This window comes from Megascapheus bottae, chromosome 10 (genome assembly GCF_031878675.1).
Source record: "Megascapheus bottae isolate mThoBot1 chromosome 10, mThoBot2.hap1, whole genome shotgun sequence".
Classification (NCBI taxonomy): Eukaryota; Metazoa; Chordata; class Mammalia; order Rodentia; family Geomyidae; genus Megascapheus; species Megascapheus bottae.
Window position 1 is genome coordinate 29,557,888 of NC_143518.1, and position 22,694 is coordinate 29,580,581.

The window sequence follows — 22,694 nt, forward strand, 5'->3', positions numbered from 1 at the left end:
AGTGAACTAAAACTGATAAGCCTAATTAATGAGTTCCTTGAAATGTGTCTGCCAGTGGTTGCGTTAAGAAAGAAAGGGATATGGAAACCACACACCCTGTTCTCAGCTAGAAGGCATATAGTTGCACTGACAATGCTGACATTTGAGAAATGAACATATGATGTGCCAGCCAAAACACAGTGAGAGCTCAGGATGGTGCACTTTTATTTTATTTTATTCTAAAGGCAATGTACAGTGGGTTACAGTTACATAATAAGGTAATGAGTACATTTCTTGTCAACAAGTGTTACCCCCCTCACTTGTTTTCTCCCATTTTGCTTCCCTCCCATCTCCCCTTTTGTAAAGTTTACAACTCCCCAGTTGTCAAGTTCATTTCCAGCATCGTCTCTTGTGAATGTCACTGTTGCACTGGTTCACCCTTTATCCTTTGTCTTGCCATTTTATTATTCCCCTCCCTTTCCCTTCCCCAAATCAGAGGAAAATGTTTGTGCAAGACACAGAGTACCAAAATCAAAACAGTGGCAACAGGGGATAAACCAAAGGTGGGGAAGAGATTGAAAAAAAATAGCTGCTGTTCCTAGGAACTGAATAGACCTGGAAGGTGGAAATGGGCTTCATGAAGAGGCAGTGGGGAATCTGGCAAGAAAGAGAACAGAGCTGCATTACAGATGAGAAGCTGAATGGGACCCAGGGGAGGAAAACAATTGTGCTGGAGTGCTAGTTTCAGACCCTCACATAACTGCAGTTACCATGGGCTTGAAAATACCTGGAGGATATGACATCAGCAATGATGGATTTTCAACAGACAGCTACTTACAAGGTTAGAACATGAAGGCCTGTCAGGGGTCTGTTCAAACAGCCAGTGATCTCAGGCTGGTGTAGGCTGAGAATTGAGAGAAAGACAAGTGCCAGCATGGGAACGTGGGGAAGCGAGAAGACTGAGAAGGGAGACACAGGCACAGCTGCTCTAGCAGATGAATACCTATCAGGGCCTGTGGCCAGGCTTGGAACTAAAGCACTGTGAGGCCAGCCACTTGCTGAGAGGACAAGGGAGGAGAGAGGTGGGGTGCTAGGAAAGGCCAAGTCCAGCTCCCCTGGAAGGCAACTCTTTCTTTCTTGCTGCATCCGTGGAGTCTAGGATTGTGAATTTCCTTCAGAGAAGCAGTGTGCTGGGCCTCAGTTCTGCTCCAACCTGAACCAAGGAGTTCTGATAAAGTCCAAGGACAAAAGGATCAAACTGAAAGAGGAAGAAAGATTTGCTCTGCACACATATTGATATAGATATGTGATGTAAACAAGAAACTTAAGCCAGTAGTGATAGCTCACACCTGTAATCCTAGCTATTCAAGAGGCTAAGAGCTGAGGATCAAGGTTCGAAACACTTATCACAATAAACTACTCACAGTGTGCTGGAAGTGGTGCTGTGGCTCAAATGGTAGAGTGTTATCCCTGAGCACAAAGAGGCTCAGGGATAGCACCTAGGCTTTGAGTTCAAACCTCAGAACTGGTTTTAAAAAATTAAATTGAAATGTAAAAAATAAACGAAACAGTCACAGGCTGTCATGGAACTTTTCTTTCTGACGGTACTGGGGTTTGAATTCAGGGCTTGGGCGTTGTCTCTTAGCTTTCTTGCTCAAGACTGGTTCTCTGCCACTTCAGCTACACCTCCACTTCTGGCTTTTTCTGTTTAATCTGGAAATCTTCTCATGTACTTTCTTGCTCTGGCTGGTTTCAAATCTCAATCCTCAGATCTCAGCCTCCTTACTAGCTATGATTTCACAACCCAGCTTTTAACACATAGGCCTTGGGGAGATACTTATCCAAGCCATAGTAGGTACAAACTTTCTTTGATGAGATGAGTAAGTTCTGCAAGTTTAAGGTACAGCATGGATGGTGATGGATGTTATCATTATACATGATAACACTAGTTCTAGTTTTTCTTTGTTGTGTGGGTCAGTAACATGGAACTCCATGAGATCAAGAAGGAAAGAAGGATGGAAGGGAGGGAGAGAGGGAGGGAGGGAGGGAAGAAGGGAAGAAGGGAGGGAGGAAAGGAGGGAGGGAGGAGGAAAGAAGAAGAAAGAAAGAAAGAAAGAAAGAAAGAAAGAAAGAAAGAAAGAAAGAAAGAAAGAAAGAAAGAGAAGTAAAATATATTCTAGAGAAAAAGCTTGACTGGAGCAAGTTGTGGGAGATAATTCATCAGTAGAAGGCCACTCAGTGATTAGATCCATTGCATCATTTACTTTAAAGCAAAACAACCCCTGAAGTCAATTTTGAGGGTAAGTTAGTCGCATAGCCTTGTGTCAGCCATGCAAGGCTTTCATTTCACTCTCATTCAAATCCTTCTCACCCTGAGCCCCAAGCCTCCCAATCTGGTCCTGTGTTCCTGTCTGAGTCATTCCATGTAAGATCTTTTAGAATTAGAATTGGTTCTGGGGTCATTTGAGCACTCATACACTTGGGATGCATTCTGGTTAAAATAAATGAACACATTGTTCATTGTTGATGGTGGCTTCAACATGCAGCATTTATTCCAAAGCTCTCAACACCAAATCACTGCAATTACATCTTTACCTAATATTTTAGTGTGCCACACACACACACACACACACACACACACACACACAGCACTCTTCTTTCTTTTAAAAGTGACATTCTCTACTTGTCAGGCACAATACTCAGCACATGGAGATATCCTATGAGATGGGCTGAAATGGAGATGACAATTCTTGTAGTGGAAAAACAGAGAAATAAAATGGTACACCAGGGCTGCTAAAGGATTTGAATTACAGTTCAATGCTAATCTGCACCTTACATTATTATTAGGATGTTATGAGTCAAATGTACGTGGACTATTGGGGATGTTTGTCTCTTTCCCCCTTAGCTGTAGAACCTTTATTAAATGGCAGTTGGTACTTTAGCGTAGAAGGTATGTAGGATCAGGAATGGAAAGAGCACTAGTTATTTTGATTTTCTTCTCAGAAAGAAAATATATTAGAGAAAGATAGAGGATTATCTGACTAAATTAAAAAGTGATCATTGCTTTGCATGTTCAGTCTACATTATCCTTGTTATTTTCTGCTAGTCCTTGTGCTTGAACTCATGGTCTAGGTATTGTCTCTGAGCTTTTTTTGCTCAACGCTAGTGCTCTACTGCTTGAATCACAGTTCCACTTCTCACTTTTTGGTGGTTAATTGGAGATAAGTCAGACTTTTCTCCCTGGGCTGGCTTCAAACCATGATTCTCAGATCTCAACCTCCTAAGTAGTTAAGATTACAGTAATGAGCCACCAGTGCCAAACTATCCTTGTTTATTATGAGGAGGGGGACATGTGTATGCATGAAATCAATATTAGGTAAAGGTAGTAACTGAAATGATTGTCCTTGTTCTGTTATTATCATCTACAAGTTGTTTGCCTTACGACCAAGTTTCTCAGATCACAGATGCAAAAAAAATGTACTAAACGCATGCCACATAATAATACTGTACACTTATCAAATATTCAAAGCATTGTTCTACATGCTTAACATATATTTAACATATATTAACTCATTTAATCCTTTCAACAACCCCAGGAGATTGGTGCTCCTACTTTCCAGATGAGAAAACAGAGGAACACAGTCGTTAAATAACTCATCCAGGGAGTAGGGCTCCAAAGTCTGTGCTTTGAACCATTACCCAACTCTGCCTGTCCACAGCAAAGTGCTGAGATGAGGTCTGATAGAGCCCAGGATGACTCATGTTCACTCACATTGTCACTGTCAAGTGACAAGGAAGCCACTGCTTCTTCTTCACAACTCCTAGCCAAGAGTAATATCTGAGGACTGGCTTCTTGCATGATCCAAAGGCAGTGCTCATGTTTGTCTGTCTGGGGATTCAGCCCTAAGTCCACTTTCGAAGCAGTAAGTGTAATTTGGGTTATTAATAGCTTCAGAGGGAGTTCCACATGTTAATGACAAACTAGTACAGAAATGCTCTGTGAAAATTCTGAGTCCCTTCCCACTTAGTTTCTCAGAAAGTGTGGTCCAAGTACATCATTTACAATGATTCTTTCTTCTCAACCTAAACAGACTTTCTGGTGAAACATTATCACAGAAGAGACACTATCCCACCCCCAGCTTGAAAGAGGAGAAATATAAATTGGGACAACTTGGTTTATAATAGGGAAATGGAGACTCTCTTTTCCATGGCTTATTTGACTTGTTCCACTAAAAGCAGAAAGCAGAATTCATGAATCTAATTTCCTTTAGGCAAATGTACCACAAAGATACATTCATCTTGACAAAGAGCTTTCTATCTACTCAAAAGGAAAAAAATTCTGTATAGTATTCCATTCATTTATTGCACATAGACTCTCTGTGGGTAAGTTAGTGGGCCTCATTCACTCCATTGTAATAGGCTGGTCGATATTCAAGGTCAACTAGGTCATCTGTTATGCAGCCTCCTGGGGCTTCCAGCACAGCTCAAAGTACTGCTGATTGTCAGGTGTCATTAATCCCAAAGAGTCAAGTTATATCCCTTTCCTTTGCCTTCTCTTCATGTTCCATGTGCCCACTATCTCTTCTTAGTCACTTCTCTTTCTGGAAGAACTATAGTAAAATGAGCTTTTGGGAAGTGACTAATGTAGAAAGCTGGAAAATCAGAAGAAGGCCCAGATCCCAACATTTTACAGGCTCCATCCTCTACCATACTTTGTACAGCACACTAAGTACAATTTGTGGACAAGCCACAGTCCTACAATAACCTCACATTCTTATTTCTAATTCTCAAAATATGCATCAAGCATCCTCTATTGCATAACAGGTGCTGTGCTATGAATTTGGTAATGAGAATGCCTGATTCCTAAGCTAAGACATGGTCATGGAGTTAATAGTTAGATGGCTTCTTTTGACTTCTCCATGCCCAGTATTCTGCTACCACCATTACTGTCAAGTGTAAATAAAAGAAGCCAGATTAAACATTGCTAATGGTCTCTGCACAGTGAGAGTCTTGGACCTGCAACAACATAAGAAATACTTTGACTAGATGCACAGGTGAAGTTCTTGGACATGACTCTGATGAATAGTTTATCCCACTTAGGAAAGATGATCCTTTGTGCGTCTCTTAAGTAGGTAAGATCAGATTACTCTCCATCATGTTTCCTCTAAGAACATGCTGTTCTTTCAAACTTTGCCAAGAGAACGTATCACATTCTAGTCGTTCTGCTCATGACTGGCACTCGGGAATGTGTTAGGCTTTCATCTTCTTTCATTTACTAGAAGCTTCAGCAGGTCTAAGTTACAAATAATCATGACCCCACCGGATCAGGAGGTTTTATATTTTCTTCAGCTGGCTTAAGAGAACTGGAATCTGAGTCTCTGACCTTCTCTAAGACTACATGATTGAGCTGGATGGCCTCTATGGAAGTTTCTGGAATAAAGATGGGCCAAGAACCATAACTCTTTCCTCATAGTCTGGGAAAGCCTAGAGTTAACTCCCCCAAAACAGCTAAAGCTGAAAGAAAGAGAGGCTACTCAAAAACCTTATTTCCAATTCCTCCTTTTAGCAATAAAAACATTGTTCTTACTAACTTTCCTATTGCCCAGAATTCACGTGACCTAATTCGTAACAGCTCTGCCATGAAATATTATGCAGCCATTTTTTAAGAATTAGGAAAATAATTGTTGCACCCAAAGATGTTTGGGTATTTCCCTAAACCCTTAATTCTCAATTATCATTCAATCAGAGTGTGAAATTGGTCAAATATTTCTTTCTGGTCAGTTTCCTGAGAATGAGAAACCACGATATTTCCTGCACCAAGTCAAGGCTCATGGTCTTATTTCCAAGAACTGGTTCTGAAGTATGAAATGGGCTATTTCCTGTTAGACTAGACTAACAATAAAAATAAACACTATAAAAGCTCATTTCTTTGAGAAGCTATGAAATGGACATATACTTACTTTAAAAAAGGTATTTGTGGAAAATGAGGGAGATACTGCTTAAGGAGCAAGATTTGAACTCTGGTCTATCACTTTATGGCTGAATCATCTTAAATATATGACTTGACCTCCCAAAAGCTATCTCCATATGGAGAAAATGCTACTACAATAGCACGTAAATAATATGGTTAGTCAAGATACTAATATAAATAGTAGGAAAGAATTAATGTGATTCTTGAGAATTCACAAGTTCCTCACAAGTGCCAACTGTTACTTAAACTGCCCTACCTCACTTTTGCCTTCTAGTTTGTTCTTAAGAAGGGAGATAAGAGAGAGGAGTAGGCATGAGTAAGAGCAGAGGACCAACTAACACTGGACTTTCCAGTCGGCCCAAAAATGGAGTCTGAAATCAAAGATCAGCTTTGGTTTTGTTGTAGCTCACACCTGTAATCCTAGCTAACTTGGGAGGCTGAGATCTGAGGATCTCAGTTCAAAGACAGATAAGGCAAACAAATCCAGGAGACTTTTACCTCCAATTATCCAGCAAAAAGCCACAACTGGAGGTGTGACTCAAGTGACAGAGTGCCAGGTATAAGAAAGTAAAAAGCTTTGTAAGGCCTCTAATTTAGTTTTGTCCCATTCTCTTTCTCCTATAAACGCAAGAAACATTGTCACATCTCTGGGAGAAAGACTAAGGAAAAGAGATAAGGAGAACTGTTACTTGCCCTGAGACTGGTCTTCTTTTTAAATGAAGAGAATCAAGGGTTGGAGTAAAAATGAAAAACCAGATGAGGTCCTTCGGCTACAACAAGGACCCAAGAAAAGGACAGGTGGGGTGGCAAAGGATCTGAGAAATTGTCTTGGAGATGAGATTTTTGAAAGCCTGAGTTGGATTCTTACTATAAAACTATTCTTTCCCATCAGGAAATTCAAAAGACTCAAGGATTTCATGAATTTCCCCAATATCAGCACTTTAGCCCAAAGGACAAATTTAAGTAAGTGTCAATATTTAAGAAGCTCTCCTATGAGGAACAAGAGACTATAATTTGTTTATTCTGAAGAAAAATTAAGATGCACCTGCAACTACTGTCAGGCTGATGGTGACATCTGCACTAGTGGAGACCCACAGTGCTCCTGAGGCAGGGGACACAGTCCCAGGATATTTACCAAGAGACCGGAGCTCTGAAAGGGGCCTTTTCTGTGGAGTACATGAGACTGCAGAGAGGGGAGGAGGATGAGAGTCAACACCAGAATTACAGCCAGAGCATCTCTTCCCAGATTGTTGACACCGCATGGGCTTCCTGTCAATTCTGACCACCACTGGTTCTGAAACGACAGTGGACAGCACTTTCTGTCTCTCTGCTGTTGTTCCTTCCCGTCACATATTCCTTCTCTTCCTACTTTCCAAGAAATTATGACGCCAGAATCAATTGAAAATAAGAGTTATCGTTTACCCAGGATATCAGCAAGGCTCTTGAGCGTGTGAAGGATGGCAGCCACTTGTGGCCTGCTTAAGGATGTGTGGTTCATCCCTTTCTACCCAGCTCTCTTCTGTGGTCTGAGATGTGGCACCACTGCAAACACCTTGAGATTTCATTTGCCCCCACATTCAGCATACCTTTGTGCCCTCGAAAAACAACCCTACATTCCTACTTTTGATGTCAGATTTCTTGTGGTCACAAGAAAAAGGCACTGGTTCATCATGGCCAAACTATGTTTTTGTTCTGTGAAATGATTCAATTCTCATTCTTGATTTAGGGAAGGCTAACAAACTCTACATCAGCTCTCCACCATCATTCTGTGGAGAATGGGACTTAAGCTGAGTAAGCATAATAAAATGAGACAGGAGCAAGAACTAACTCCAAGTCGCAGGGTTGAGAGAAGACTTCTGGAGAGGAGAGATCTATGATTGTCTTGGATGATAGAGGGAATGGGAAAAGTGGAAACCTCCATGGAAAGCAGTCAGAACAATGTTAACATACCAGCAAGGACACTAAGCTCTTCCTCTCTGTCTTCCTCTTTCTTTTGATTTATCTCTTCCCTTCAGGTTTGTATGCCAAAAAAAAAAAACACTATACATCTCATTGAAATTGGAACAAAAGCTGGGAGAAGGGGGCTCATTTAAATAAAAGAAAAACTCAGCTGAACATGGTAGTACATGTCTATAATCCCAGCTGCTCAACAGGAAGAGACAGAGAAGATCATACTTCAATGATACCCCAGGAGAAAAAAGGTAGCAAGACTCTATCTTAATGAATAAGCCAGGCACAAGGTACCATGCTTATAATGAGGAGAGATGTAGATAAGATTAGTCGAAGGCCAGCATCTGAAAATAACTAAAGCAAAAAAGATGGGATATGACTAAAATAGTAAAGTACCTGCCTTAGTAATTGTGAGACCTTAAGTTCAAATGCCAATAGCACCAAAAAATAAATAAATAAAATTACATGACAACCTCACTACAATAGTGTTTAGTCCCCAGGACCCTGAAACTATTCACTGGAAGAGTCCGTTTTCCCATTAGAAACTGACAAACACCTGAGAGGAAAATTTGACCTAAGTATGCACAGACTGCCTTCTGTGCATTTCCTTCTTTATCACCTGTCTCTTCTCTTACCCTTGATCCCTAGGAGAGATGAGGAAAAAATGAGTAGAAAGAAGATAAAGGAAAAGATGCAGATAAGCATACAAAACCATGACATGGTGGCATGTCCAACCACTTCAGGCTGTATGCTTGCCTAAAATGCCCCTCAGGAAACAAGAGTTGTCTCCTATCAGGTTCAGGGCAGGGAAAGAAAGTGAAGGCAAAGCATTTGACCCAGAAACAGCAAAGACAGAAGTATGGGCAATAAGGTAGCCAAAGGTAGCTCCCTACAGTACCTCCTCCCCTCCCAGCTTCTTGCTCCTTGCCACCCCAGTACAGCTTCCCCAGAGGCCCAGAATCCTCTGCAGTTTTTTGCCTTCTTCTCTGCTTCTTTTCTCTACTAAACCTGATGCCTGGGACAAGCATACCAGGAGCTAATGGACCTCATAAGCCCAGTAGGAGTAGAATGTGGAATCTTGGCCACGGTCCACTTCTCAGAAGCAGCAAGAACCAAGTTCTCCATTAGCAAGAGCAGCTGAGATTTCAGGAAGGAGGCAGGTTAATGCTGTGTGAGACAGAAAGGAATGAAAGAAGCTCGCATGGCCTCCTTCCTTTCCACAACAGCCATGCCACAACAATTGTCTTCCTTCTGGGAGCCTTTCTGGACCTTACTCAGTCTCTCTCTGACTCTGGTTTTCCTTTGCTGTTGGTGCACATTCTCTAGACACCCTTACACACCCATGTCCTTATTTGATAGTGGCAATGCCTAGTAGGGATGTAACATTTGCTGCTAGTATTTTCATATTCCAAATCATTCTGTAAAGTAGAGATTATTCTTCTGCTATAAAACATCTTATTTCCCCAGTGGTGAGCATAGTGAGGATAGGGAAGTATAACTCCAACTTCTGTGAATTTTCTGATGTGTTCAAAAATACCCCAGAGAGAGGAGGTTTTCTACAAATTTCCAAAGCTAAAAGGAAAGAAGATGGGTGGTAGACAGTGATTGGATGGAGCTAAGCAAGATGCACACAGCTGCCCCACTCTCCACAGCCAGCCTCTCCTCCAAACACAAATAGTCATTAGTGACAAACTAAATTTACAGCCAAACCCTCACTTAACAAAGCCATCTTGACAAGTATTTGTTTGCATTCTGTATTGAGGAGTCATTGAATGCCTCCAATAGAAGGGAAGAGAGATTTGAAGGACAAAAGCAGGCATTAGGCCAGAGCTGTGTTGTCCCAAACTTTTCAAGGTCATCCTTATGACCTTGCAAAGCAGTGGCCAAAAAAGCAGGTGATATGTGTGACCACTCCTGGAATGACATAGCAGCCTTACTCACCCCACACTATAAGCTCTATTTGAATGGATACATGCAAGGCCCCCTGAGGTAATATAATTCTCCAACCTAACATAATAGGGAAGGTGGTGCCATAAATGATCTGAAGTCATTATCCTCATCATTGATTTCTGCCTCTTTTTTTGAGCACCTGCGTTGTTGAATGGGCAAGTTGTAGCAAAACTGACTTGTGTGCCATGCAGTTCCCTACCTTGGTTTATTCCTATGGGAAAGCTAAGGAGCAGTGAGATGGTCAAGTTCATGAAAGGAAGATGCCCATCAGCTGTGTGGTAGTGGTTAAATCACCACAAAGGGTCCATGTAATCATTGTGCAATTAGAACACGACCATTCTGAGCCCCCTACTCATTCATGTTATTCATAGGTCTATCTATTCACCAAAAGAAAGGACACAATAATCAATCATCGAGGCTCAGTGACTCAAAGCTATAATCCTAGTGCCTTGGGAGGTGGAGATGGGAGGGATCATCGTTTTAGGCTACCCAAAGCAAGAAGAAACCCAAAACACTCCATCTCAACCAATGGCTGGATATGGTGGTGCATGGCTACAGGGCAAGAACAATGACTGGGTGTAGCTGCACATGTCTATTATCCTCGGCAACACAGGAAGGCACAAGCAGGAGAATCACAGGCCAGGCTAACCTAGGTGGAAAGCAAGGCCCTACCTAGAAAATAACCACTGTAAAAGGACTACAGGCATGGATCAAGTGGTAGAACAGCAGCCTAGCAAGCATGAGACCCAGTGTTCAAGCCCCATGACTGTGTGGAGGGGAGCATGGAGGGTTGGGGTAGGGGGAACTTATTTGGATCAGAAAAGGAAAAGAAAGAGTAACTGAAATTGAACTGCTTTCTATAAGTTATAGATGCTGAGGGAAAAATCAGAAGTGCCCTGTGTGCTTTTTAGAAGTACTCCCCCTGCCAGCTTTCAGCAAGTATTAAATGAAAATATTCTATAGAGAGCCACCCAGCTGTTCTCACTTAACACTTCTCAAGTGTAATGCATTAGACAAAACAATGTGAATGGAGCAAGTTAAGAGGCAGGAATATCTTCCTCACAGATGAGGGCCTATCTGCTGCAGTGCCTGCTTCTGAAATCTGACATCTTACTAAAACTGCCTTCATCAGTCAAATTCACCAGACCAACAGCCCGGCCTCCTGAAGATGGAGAGGCAGGGAAATGGTCTGAATTTGGTTTTGTGGGACTAAAAAGATGGACAAAAGGGCTGGGAGTTTGGCCTAGTGGTAGAGTGCTTGCCTAGCATACACAGACCCAGGTCCGATTCCTCAGTACCACATACATAGAAAACGCCAGAAGTAGTAGAGCTCTATCTTTGAGAAAGTCAAAAGACAGTGCTCAGACCCTGAGTTCAAACCCCAGAACTGGCCAAATAAAGGGCAAAATTCATATTCTCCCTGAAAATATTCATAATATATGAAGCAGCTAAGCTTAAGGGGAAAGATACATCTTAAAGGGCTGCTCTACACTCTATTTCTCATGGGCCTACGAAGCCGATAGGGTGGTTGGAAGAGCGGCAACCTATATAGATCTTACGTAGGCTGAAATAAACTCAATGAATTGCAATGTCACCACAGGAACTTCTCTGTTCTATTAGGATACAAGAGATAATATGAAATCCATGCAGTGAAGCCCTTCTTATCAGAGAGGAACAACATCCCAAGGAAATCAGAAATTAGACTGGCCACTCACCATGGTAAAATTCCACTCTAGTCTGGCACACCTCTCTAATGGAGATCCTGAAGACCAATGCCACATATTGCTGAGTATGAAGGGATTGTATGAACTTTGTCATTTAACAATCCTTTAAATAAGAATTCTCATAGTGGGTAAAGGATACTCTTAACCCTTCAACAAGTATTTATGAAACACGATTAGCCACACCCTATGTCCTGCATATACAAAAGTGAAAAAAGCAGTGGAAAACCCTGTCTGCATGGAATTCACATTAACATCTCTTTTTTACAAATGGCAGCTGCGGCAAGTGCTAGGGAGAACAAAAACAGAAAAGATGGAGAAGGAAAGACATTTGTGGAATTCCCTATGGCAATGTGAGCCTCAGGCTGAAGGAGGACCTAGGAATCTTTGAACTCTGTAGTAACACAGTCAAATAGGATAAAGGCTCAGATGAGGGAAGACCTGGTATACTCATGGTTGAGGTAGGCAGCGGGTACTGAGAATCTCTGGAGAAGGCCTTGTTGATAATCTAGCTGTTTTAGAATGTGCAGTTTTATCCAGAGCATGGGGCCTTAGCTCCCTCTTCATTCCTGTAGAAGGACATGAAAGCTGGGAGAAACCATGACTGTCATCCAAACAATAAAGGTGTGAATTATGTAAATTTTTCACTATTTCTATTTTAGGATTGTTATTTTTCATGCTTGCAGCAAGTAACAAGTTTCTACTCCGAAGCTTAACTATATTTAATCTAAGGAAGTTTGTAATTTTGTTCGGCTCCCTTCCAACCCTAGATTTGCTTTGGAAAGCAACCAAGTTATGGAGGGCCAAACACAATACCTCGTGCTCAGTGGTAGAAGTTATCTAACTCCCTACAGCCCTCACCATAGTCATCCCTCCCAATGAAAGGGGGTTGGTTAGTTCTAGCCCGCCTACCCTCATGTGAACCACAGTCCATGGATGTTCAAGTTTCTTATATAGAAATGATTGATATTTTATATAACCTATGCATATCCTCCCATGTACTTGAAACCATCTCTAAACTGCTGCTAATATCTAATACAATACAAACATCATGTAAAAAACTATAGCACTTTATTATTTTTGTGAATAATGTTCTGTACATTTTCAGTACATACACATTTACTTCTGAATATTTTCTCCTTGGTGGATACAAAACCCATAAAGACAGAGGATCAGCTACGGTTACTCTAATACCTCTTTATCATCTATGTATTTACTCAAGAATGTGATAAAAATGCTCCTCCACTCATTTCTTACAATTACTTCCTTCTGTGCCCAATTCTGCCACAATTCTCTTGGAAATACTCAGAAACATGCACACAGAAAAAAAAATCAGCATCCTCTCCACAGCTCCTTCTTACAGATTTCATGTTGTACTACACAGCCACCACCATTCTATCCTCTTGTACTCACCAGCCTTCTCTCACTCCTTGAGAACACTGCTCAAGGGCTGTTCCTGCTCCCCTCTGCCCACTGTACCCTTTCTCCCCCACCTCCATACTGACTGCTCCTTTCCTTCTTTGAGGGATGTCATCAGTTGCCTTGCCCATTGCATCTAAACTCTAATTCCTTACCCTAATTTTTCTCATCCAAACATTCATCTCTACTTGGCAATTTATTATTAGTCTATTGAGAATTTTTCAATGGCAAGAACATGGTTTTGACCCCTGATATATTCCAAGTAGATGAATCCAGGCCTGGCATCTCAGAATTCTCTCCAGTTTCATTCTCCCCTAAAAAATACAAAATCTATTTTCAAGCCAATGCGCATAAGATCAAAACCCGTGAGACACTAATAACAAGAAAAAGGAAATTTGTACATTTTTTAGTAAAGATCGGGTTTACAGAGAGCTGATAAACCCTCAAAAATTGCTGAGAAATCCTCTTCAAATCTTCACATACCTCTTATCCCTTTTTAATTAAATATGTTTTTCCCCAAAGACTAACCTTCAAAATGAACATGGTTAAATTTAATTTTTTGCTTAATCTGTGGCATTCTACCAGAATGATATTCTACTATCTACTTCAAATATACTCTATTTCAGCTGCAGTTTGAGTTATACTTAGACTAAGAACTTGATTGCTGATAAACACACTATTCATATGCTTGTTTTGTTTTGTTTGTAGTCCTGGGGATTGTACCTAGAGCCTCTACTTCTTGAATCATACCCCAGAAAAATATGTGAAAATACGCTTTCTGAGTTCCAAGCTACAAACTTGCAAAACATATCTCTCTCTTTTTTTGCCAGTCCTGAGCTTGGGCTCAGGGCCTAAGTACTGTTCTTGGGCTTTCTCAAGGCTAGAGCTCTACCATTTGAGCCTCAGAACCACTTCTGGCTTTTTTCTATGTATGTTGTACTGAGGAATCAAACCTGGAACTTTGTGAATGCTGGGCAAGCACTCCACCACTAGGTCAAACTCCCAGCCCTGCAAAACATCTTTTTAAGTTCAATGCACCTGTGGACTGGGAACATGTTTAGATGCTGGTAAATCTTCAGAAATCCAGTTGATCTTGCTGCAAACTTTTCCCTTATTCAGCAAAGGAAATAGCAATACCAGATACAACAAGAAGGAATATACATGCCCCAAATGAGCTGTTCACTCCTGACAAAAATGGGTTTCAGAATTGACCTTAGTAGTTATAAATTCTTCACTTGTAGACATATAGAAGCAAACGTAGGATGACAATAAAATGTCTCAGATGTATACAAGGAGAACTCCTGAAAGCCCTTATCAAATATATGCAACTACCCTGTAAGGAATTTCGCTTAGCCCAGTTGACATAACATTGTTGAAGCAGAGCTCTAAAGTTGCCAGTTTGGGTGGTCTATTTAGTTAATTTACAGAACTCAGCAAGGAAAACACTTTTTATGTTACCTTTTGCAACCAGAACTTTTACTTGTCCCAACGAAGGAAATGACACATAGGGAAGCAGATGAGTAAAATTTTGGTTTTCTGATATTTAAATTTGCCTATGAAGGGCACAAAAGATCTCACTAAATGGAGAGAGATGTTTGCTTTAAAGTCACAAATATATTCTGGAGAGAAAAGAAAGTTACCACCAGTTTCCTTTCATTTGGCTCCAAGTTTTTTTTCTACATAAAAAATGCATCTCTCACATGATATTTATGGATCTGAGTGCTGAGATGAGTAAATGCAGCAACATGACACTTGACCACTTAGAATTTATAAGCTGCATGGTAAAAAAAAAAAAGCACACTATTATATGGTAATTTAGTCACCAGAAATGGAGAAGCCCCATTTTGAGAGATCCAATTGGGAGTCTTTATTGGAGAGCCAGTGACCAAATGTGGACTCATCACAAAGGCCGGTAGCCCCTTGAATATCCTTAACACTGTTAGAAAATTGAGCCATGACAGTAGTAAAGCAAAGAAAGGGCAGAAAAACAATACCAACAAACCATATCAACCCTAATGGAGAGCTGAAGTGAAACTCCACCGTGACCCAGTGACCCAAAGAGACATGAGAGATAGTGTAATGGCGCCTGAGCTGATCTGAGTCTAAATAGTATCAGGGGCAGGGAGACAGGGACACAGGAAACTCGGGAGTTTCCCAAATGCGAGGCAGAGGACTGACAAGTCGAGTAATCTATCGTCCAAGTCCCTAGGAATTCAGGCTCACCCATCACATGGGAGTTGGGACTTCATCTTCCTCCACCATGAAGACAAGATGACTCCAGCTAAACCCAGTTCCCTATCCACCACACCCCTAGGATGGCACCAGCTGACCCCAGGCTCTCCATTTCAATACAACCTTGAAGCACCTCAGTAGTAATAACTACCATCATGTTTCTCTGCCACTTTCATCTCTAATTTCCTCCATGACTATGTTTTAGAAAGCAAAGCAAAAACATCTATTTGTAGAAGTGGAGATCTGTGAGATAGTCATGGAGGGCTGAAAGAGGAGGAGAGGGGAGGGGAGGGCTCTGCATGAGAAGACATAAAGATGGACGAGAGCAGTGGGAGAGAATCTTCAACACATGGGAAACAGAGAAGCAGAGGGTTTATAAGGATGGAGGGCTGATAACTAGACCAGTGTATGGCCGAAGAGATGATGGAGGGCAGAGCTGGATTGTGAGTGATACTCAAGCTCCTCAACAGCTGAACTTGCTGGGAACATCAAACCATACATAACATACAACCATTGGGCACTTTTTTTCTCCACCATCCAGCAACAATTTCCTCTGGTGCCTTGGACGGTTACATCCTTTCACCAGTTTCGTACATTATTTCATAGAAAAATAAATGTTAGTGCTTTGTCACATAAAAGGTACATATGTTATGAATTTTTAAGATAAAAATGCTTCAAAACACAGAAAAGGTGGGACAAAGCGTGACCCACTTCAGCGGGGATGCACACTAGATACTATGTTGGATATGAATTGTACAGCTTGGGTGGGGGCAGAGGAAGGGAGGGGAAAAGTAGCGAAAAGAAGGAAGGGTGACACTGTTCAAAAAGTAATGTACTCATTACGTAACTAACCCCTCTGTAAGCCACCTTTACAACAGAAAGGAGGAAAGAAAGAAAGAAAGAAAGAAAGAAAGAAAGAAAGAAAGAAAGAAAGAAAGAAAGAAATACCTCAAAGACAGTATGACTTTCAACTCCTGAAGATTCACCTCCCTTAGACACCTCCTTCTCCCTCACTGCCAACCCAAATGAAACTATTTCCCAGGCTGACTCCTGCCCCTAACCCTGCCCCTGTGCAGCTCTTACAGAATCTTACTCAAGTCATTGCAGTCCATCGCTGGCTGACCCTCCCTTTCTTCCACATTATATATGAGACTGTTGTTCTAAAATAAACATGGGGGAGGAAGAAACACAGAATCATACCACTCCATGGGAAAAAAAACACCACTCCACACCCTCTGCAGGCCCTGCCAATGCCTCATCTTACCACCACTGCCATACTCACATCGTCCTTACCTGCCTGACTTCTACCTCATCCCCAACATAACATGTGCAAACCTTCTTCCAACGATTCTCCTCTTCATACCTTGCAGTCCGTGGAGAAAGCAAGACCTTAATACGTTTGCACAAAGGAACTTCCTCTTCTTCTATTTCTGGGATAACTAATCACTTATATTTTTCCAGCCCGAACCACCAGAAATCTGTTGATATTTGACCATAGGAAGGAAATATAGCAACAGAGTTAGAACAAGCACCATTTTCTTAAATCTTACATCTTGTACATATCCATTCCCGAAGCTTATTTAAAATTGCTCAATTAACATATATTATTTACTTACTGTATATGATGATGGTGGGCTTTGGGGAGCTTATTTCTCATTTTGTTTGGAAATGAGACACAGTCCTACTATGGAGAAATTACAGTTTTGTAAGTCTCTATTCCCAGCCCAGGCCAATTCTTAGCTGGAGATAAAAACTGATCTCACTCTGTCACTGGTTGCACCCAGAAATAGGCTCGACAGACCTGAAAAGAGAAGGCTTCTCAGTAAATCTAATGGGGTGGAAAGAACTCTACATCTGCATCTCTAATGCCCAAGAGAAGCAGGCTTCTCTTGGAAATGGCAGGTGACTGTACCTCCTGCTTCCCCCTTGACTCTGCAGCAAACTGCTTCACAAAGCCTTCATGTAGAACAGGAACAGCCAGGCATGATGAATTCAAAATTAACTTTTCTTGAGTATCAGAAAAATAACTTGGAATCAAGTGCTGATGGCCCCACATGCTTGGAATTATGGCTACTTAGGAGACTGAGGTCTGAAGAGCCAGGTTTGAGACCAGCTAAGGCAGGCAAATCTGAAAGTCTTATCTCCAATTAACTAGCAAAAAGCTGGAAGTGAAGGTGTGACTCAAGTGATAGAACATCAGCCTTGAGCAAAATAAGTGAGAGCATAAGACCCTGAGTCTAAGTCCCAGTACTGGCCCTGTGCCAACTCAGATATTTTGCTTGACCCACTCTTCTTCATTCATAATTACCCCCATTTAATCCACTGATTACTCTGTTCCCATGGAACTCCATCAGGGCTATTTCGTCCAGGTATCCGGCAGTACATCTTTGCCATGGTTACCAGAACACAGATTTGGCCCATCTCCAGCATCTTTCTGGGCTCCTTTGTTACGTTCTGGCATTCAGTGCAAGAAATTTTATCCAAAAAGGCATCTTTACCTGATCTTATCCAACTTCTATCTTCATTACAATATTTAAGCTTCTAAAATCCTCATTATATCTCAGCCACCTGGAAAAAGGTTATAGGGTCCCTGATGTAGATTTTTTTTAATTCATACCATGTATAAAACAGAAGTAAAATACAATAGATATTAGCAACCATCACATGCCAAAATACTAGAGAAAAAGAGATACTATATACTCCAAAGCCACAGGCCCAGAGGTGCCACCCCAAAAGCATATGAGGCATTGGGAACTCGGTGCGAGCACTGGCACACGGATATCCCAGGAAGCATCAAGTCCAACATCCATGAGGCAGACATTGCATCCATTGCACAGGAGAAGTTGCCCTCACAACTGCCCTTGAAACCTGAGGTACTCAGTGATCCGACCAGCCCTGCCACAGATATACAACCAGCCTCTGGATGGCAATACAAGTTACTTTTGGGTCTTGATCAATATCATTTAGTGATAAGGCCCATGGTCTCGTTGTTAACCCATAAGTCCAGCCACTAAGAACTGAGTAGGATGGATCCTCCTTACCCTTTAGAATTCCTCTCTTCCCCATCCCATTTTACCAGTAGTCCCTAAGGTGATTATGTGATACAGCCAGATTGAATACCCAAAGAACTGAGGATCACAGTATGAAGCCAGCCCAAACAGAAAGGTGCATGAGACTCTTACTTCAATCACCAAAAAGTTGGAAGTGGAGCTATAAATCGAGTGGTAGAATGCTGGTCTTGAGTCAAAAAGCCCAGAGAAAGCATCTAAGCCCTAAATTCAAACCCCAGGACAGACATAAATAAATAAGCATATCTGCACCTGTCACCTGACCAAGAATTGTAGATTTATTCTGAACATGCCATAAATGCTTATATTAACAACATGACTCGGCCCCTGACCAGTGCCATCCTCCATTTGACCATCTCCATCCATTCTGCTTCCCAAGCAACAGGCTATCAAGGTGTTGAAGAGCTCTGACACAGAACAGGTCCAGGTTCAAGTCTCAGCTCTCCCCCTGGCTTAAAGTAGAGTAAAGCTAAACATTCCTGTGAGATAAACTATGGCCCATGGCATGTTGTACCTGACACAGAAGTAAGACTGTCAGCCACACAACAACCTTGCCCAGGCCAGGCCTAACTGTCCTTCTCCTTTCTCCCTCATTCTCTAAGCACCCATAGGTGCTAGATACAGGATAGGGTTTGATATATATACACAGTGACTGACTTGCTTCTCCAAGATGGCTGCATCCTCCAGGGCTGAAGACTATTTCTGCCAAAGAATTGTGCTTCAAAAATGCTTCCTTTTAGCTGCTGCTTAGGATCTTACTGGAAAGCATTGCCCCCTGGCTCTCTTCTACATCCTTTAAAACAAGAGAGAATTCTCCCTACTGTTCCAGCTGCCAAAGACAACATGGCTGTAGCAATGAGTCAGCAGCTCCCCCTGGCAGCCCAGATCTAGCCCTGCGGCCACTGTGGGGTGGGGTGGTGTGTGTGTGTGTGTGTGTGTGTGTGTGTGTGTGTGTGTGTGTGTGTGTGTGTGTGTGCATCAAGGGCCATGGCTATGTCCAGGGCTTCACTGCAGCTTGGAGGTCCTCACCTGACTGGTGAGTGTGCAGATGCTGTCTGCTTTCAACTGCCTTCAAGGTCTGAACCATAACTGCTTCCCAAAGCCTTCAGTTAAGAAATCAGAGCACATTCCTGTCAAGCAGAATTCTCAACAGAACAGCCTGCCACCCATCTGGAAAGCAGGACCAAGTAAAAGCAGCATCCTTGACTGTGTCTAGTCAATCTATAAGAAGTGGGGTGGCAGAGTTGGGGATGAGGAGCCATTTGATCAGGGAACCTCTGTGAGCCCCTCTGGGACTATACTTGATTGTGTGAGCTGAAGGGAAGATGCAGCCTCTTGTGCCATACCAGCAGCATCCTCAGCATCTGGCCTACATGAAGCAAGTGTTCAAGTTGTACCTGATGGCTGATCATAACTGATGACAGGGGTAAGTAAATGATTAAACCCTCTAGGTAAGAGTTTAACATTGTACTTCTCAGAGCTTTCTGGACCACCACTGCCACCTGTAATGAGAGTAAAAGAGGGAGAGAGATAAGCTTGTGCTAGCTGACAGAAACATTGGTGATTAATTTACCACTAATAACCAAAATGGGAATGAGGGCCAAAGAAGAGACCCACCTAAAGTCACACAGCGAGTGAATTACCACCTTCATGATTTTCATTCATGATCTTTTTATTTCCTTTTGAAAGTGTGGGAGATTGTTTCTTGAGGACATTTCCTTCTCTTTAATATTCTTTCCTATCAGACCCAATGTCAGGCACTTCCTGTCTGGGAAGATGTACGTCTCCCAATCAAGCCCAGCTCCTCCCAGTAAGAGCTGATCCCAGATCCTACCTTCCTTATATAACCCTGGGGACACTATCTCAATCAAGAGAGCTCGGGACCCCGCCCCGCTGCCCTCCCCCATGATCACTGGTTAAGTATGCGTACTGTGCACAGAGGTGGTGTGACTCTTCTCTGTCATAAGCTAAAGCCCACATAGTGACAGGGTCTGTACCATGAAAAATTTTCCTTTGCCAGTGCCACTACTTTATGCTAAGGGGGTAGAAATGAGATTCTGCCTGTTCATTTTGGTCAGTGCTGCAGTCCAAGCCCAACCGGAGCTTGTTTAGGTGAAAAGAACCATTTAGGTGGCAGCAAGTTCCAACCAGCTGGTTTTACCCTGGTCTCCTCAGATTCCACAGACTGCAGAGATCTGATTCTGCCTGTGTCCCCTGCCAAGTCTGCAGGCGAGCTGCAGACCGCAGTGTTTCAGGAAAAGGAGCGCCACCTGCTGTCTGTAGTACCATTGTCTGCAGTACCAGGCTTCTCCTTCCTGCCTGAAAAAGCTCTGCAGTGAGGAGAGAGAAGATGGCGCCTGTAAAATCAGTACTGAGTCCCAAGTCAACTGTGAATCAACAACTCTCCCAAGAAAGCCCTGGCTGAGCCTGCGCAACACACGTCTTTCCTCCCTCCTCACCGTGTAGGCTTTTCAGAAAGGAAAGAGACCTTTGGAGGCTTGCCAGATTCATGTGAAGAGAAATGACCGAGGCCACATGCAGGTCACACTTTATGTCAAAACAGACATCTCCCCCTACCAAGTTAAGGCTGAGTGAAATTTATGCACTTCAGATTTCTCTCGCCCTCCCCCCCTTCTTTCCCCCTCTCCGTCCTCGGTGACAACCCTGTCCCTGTGGCTGGTTCATCTTGTTTTCTTCTGATGAAGAAGTAAAGGTGACCAGACTTCCTTTGGGGGTATGCTGGAGGCCATCTGTGGCAGGGAGGGTAGATGTCTGGAGACAGTCCACTACAAGGTCTCACACCTAGCCTGCCTATACATAGGGCATCAGAACTTTCTTGGACAGGCATCCGGGATGTCTCTTAGTCAGGCAGCTGGTAGTAAGTAGAAGTGAGAAGAAGGTTAGCAGATGAGTCAACCTGAGAAATTAGAGGAGCTCAGTATGTTTTCCCCTGAACTCCATCACTGAGGAGCACTTTCACATTCTAAATAGGCTAAGGAAGCCATTTAGCAGAATGCTGAAGACTCCTAGACTGGCAGCTCACACAAGCTCTCAAACGAAGCCAGGGAACAAAGCAAAGGCTTTGAATGAAGACCCTCAGCTCCCACATCCTGAGTCTGCCATCTCAACCTCAGGTTTGCCACAGCATAGTTCCACGTGCAACTCCAAGCAGCTGAACATCTATCCCTCCTTGATCATGAAGAGAGTTAGGGCTACTTTGGAAATGTAAAACAGGGAACTACCTGTTTAATTTTTATCCTTTGTTTTTATACACTCATCACCTTTTGAGCTACTTCTCTAAAGTCCCAGGGAATCTTTCAATGGTTGGGTGAGCCTGGCCTGTCTTGAATTGTAAGCATTGCTGGCAGTGGTGTCCTCTGACACTCATGCAGCCTACAATTGTGCCTCTTTCTCCAGCTCAGCTTAATCATGAGCATGAGTCCCCTCAACCCCACCTCCCAGAAGGAATGAAGGCCTTTCTCCTGAGACTCTACCTAGTTCTTACCAGGGCTGTGTTTCAAAGTGAATGATTGGCCCCTCCTTGATCTCTGACTTCCAAGTGATTTCTCCTTCTTAATCCAGCTTCTGCCATGATGCCATCCAACCGTGAAGTGATACAGCCAAGGACCCCTAACAAGAGACAGCACCATACTGCTGAGGCTTCAAGCATCCAAAACTGTAAGCTAAATAAACCTCTCTTCTCTACCAGGTCTCTAAGTGTTTTGTTGTAACAATGGACTATGGATGAACCTATCTGTGACTCATACCTGACCTGTTCTTCCTCCATAACCTACTCATACACAGACCACTGCAGCCATAGACAACTGGCACCCACTAAAGGAGAGGAAACAAACCAATTGTGGTCGAATGGGGTGTGGCTGCTTTGTGTGCACTAGCCCTGAGTGTGTCTGACACTAGATAAAAACATTTGCATCTTACAGATTTATCTGAAAGAATTCAGCCCAGACTAGCAGCTTCCTTCAGATATGGCCATTTCTGAAAAGTGACCCAGCTGTGAGTTATCAGTAATCAGCACATTGGCAGCTGGAGGAATATTTGGCTCCAAAAGAAGAATCTGGAAAGTCTTTAAAGAACCCACTGAAGGCAGTAGGACCTCCAGCTTGCAGATAAAGAATCTTAAGTGTCTCAAGGTTAAACAATTTCTCCAGCTAATGAAAGATCAACTCTGCCTGAGAACAAGTCTCTGAATCAGAACTGGCCAAATAGAAATATAAAGTGGGCCACATATGTAATTTAAAGTGTTCCTGTAACAATATTAAAAATAATAAAAAGAAGTAGGTAAAATTCATTTTAATATTGTCTTATTTAACCCAAGACAGCCAAACTATTACGTGTTCCATATGTGATCCATGCTTTTAAATTAATGAGGTCTCATATTATTTG

At 42.4% G+C, this 22,694-nt stretch overlaps 1 long non-coding RNA gene across 1 annotated transcript; it reads left to right on the forward strand.

The window, feature by feature from the left end:
• Positions 1-19,422: 19,422 nt before the first annotated feature.
• LOC150057816 (uncharacterized) lies at positions 19,423-22,478 on the forward strand. The gene is made up of 3 exons (XR_016536789.1): positions 19,423-19,716; positions 21,873-21,968; positions 22,232-22,478. It is a non-coding gene; the product is annotated as an uncharacterized LOC150057816 (long non-coding RNA).
• The last annotated feature ends 216 nt before the right edge of the window (positions 22,479-22,694 follow it).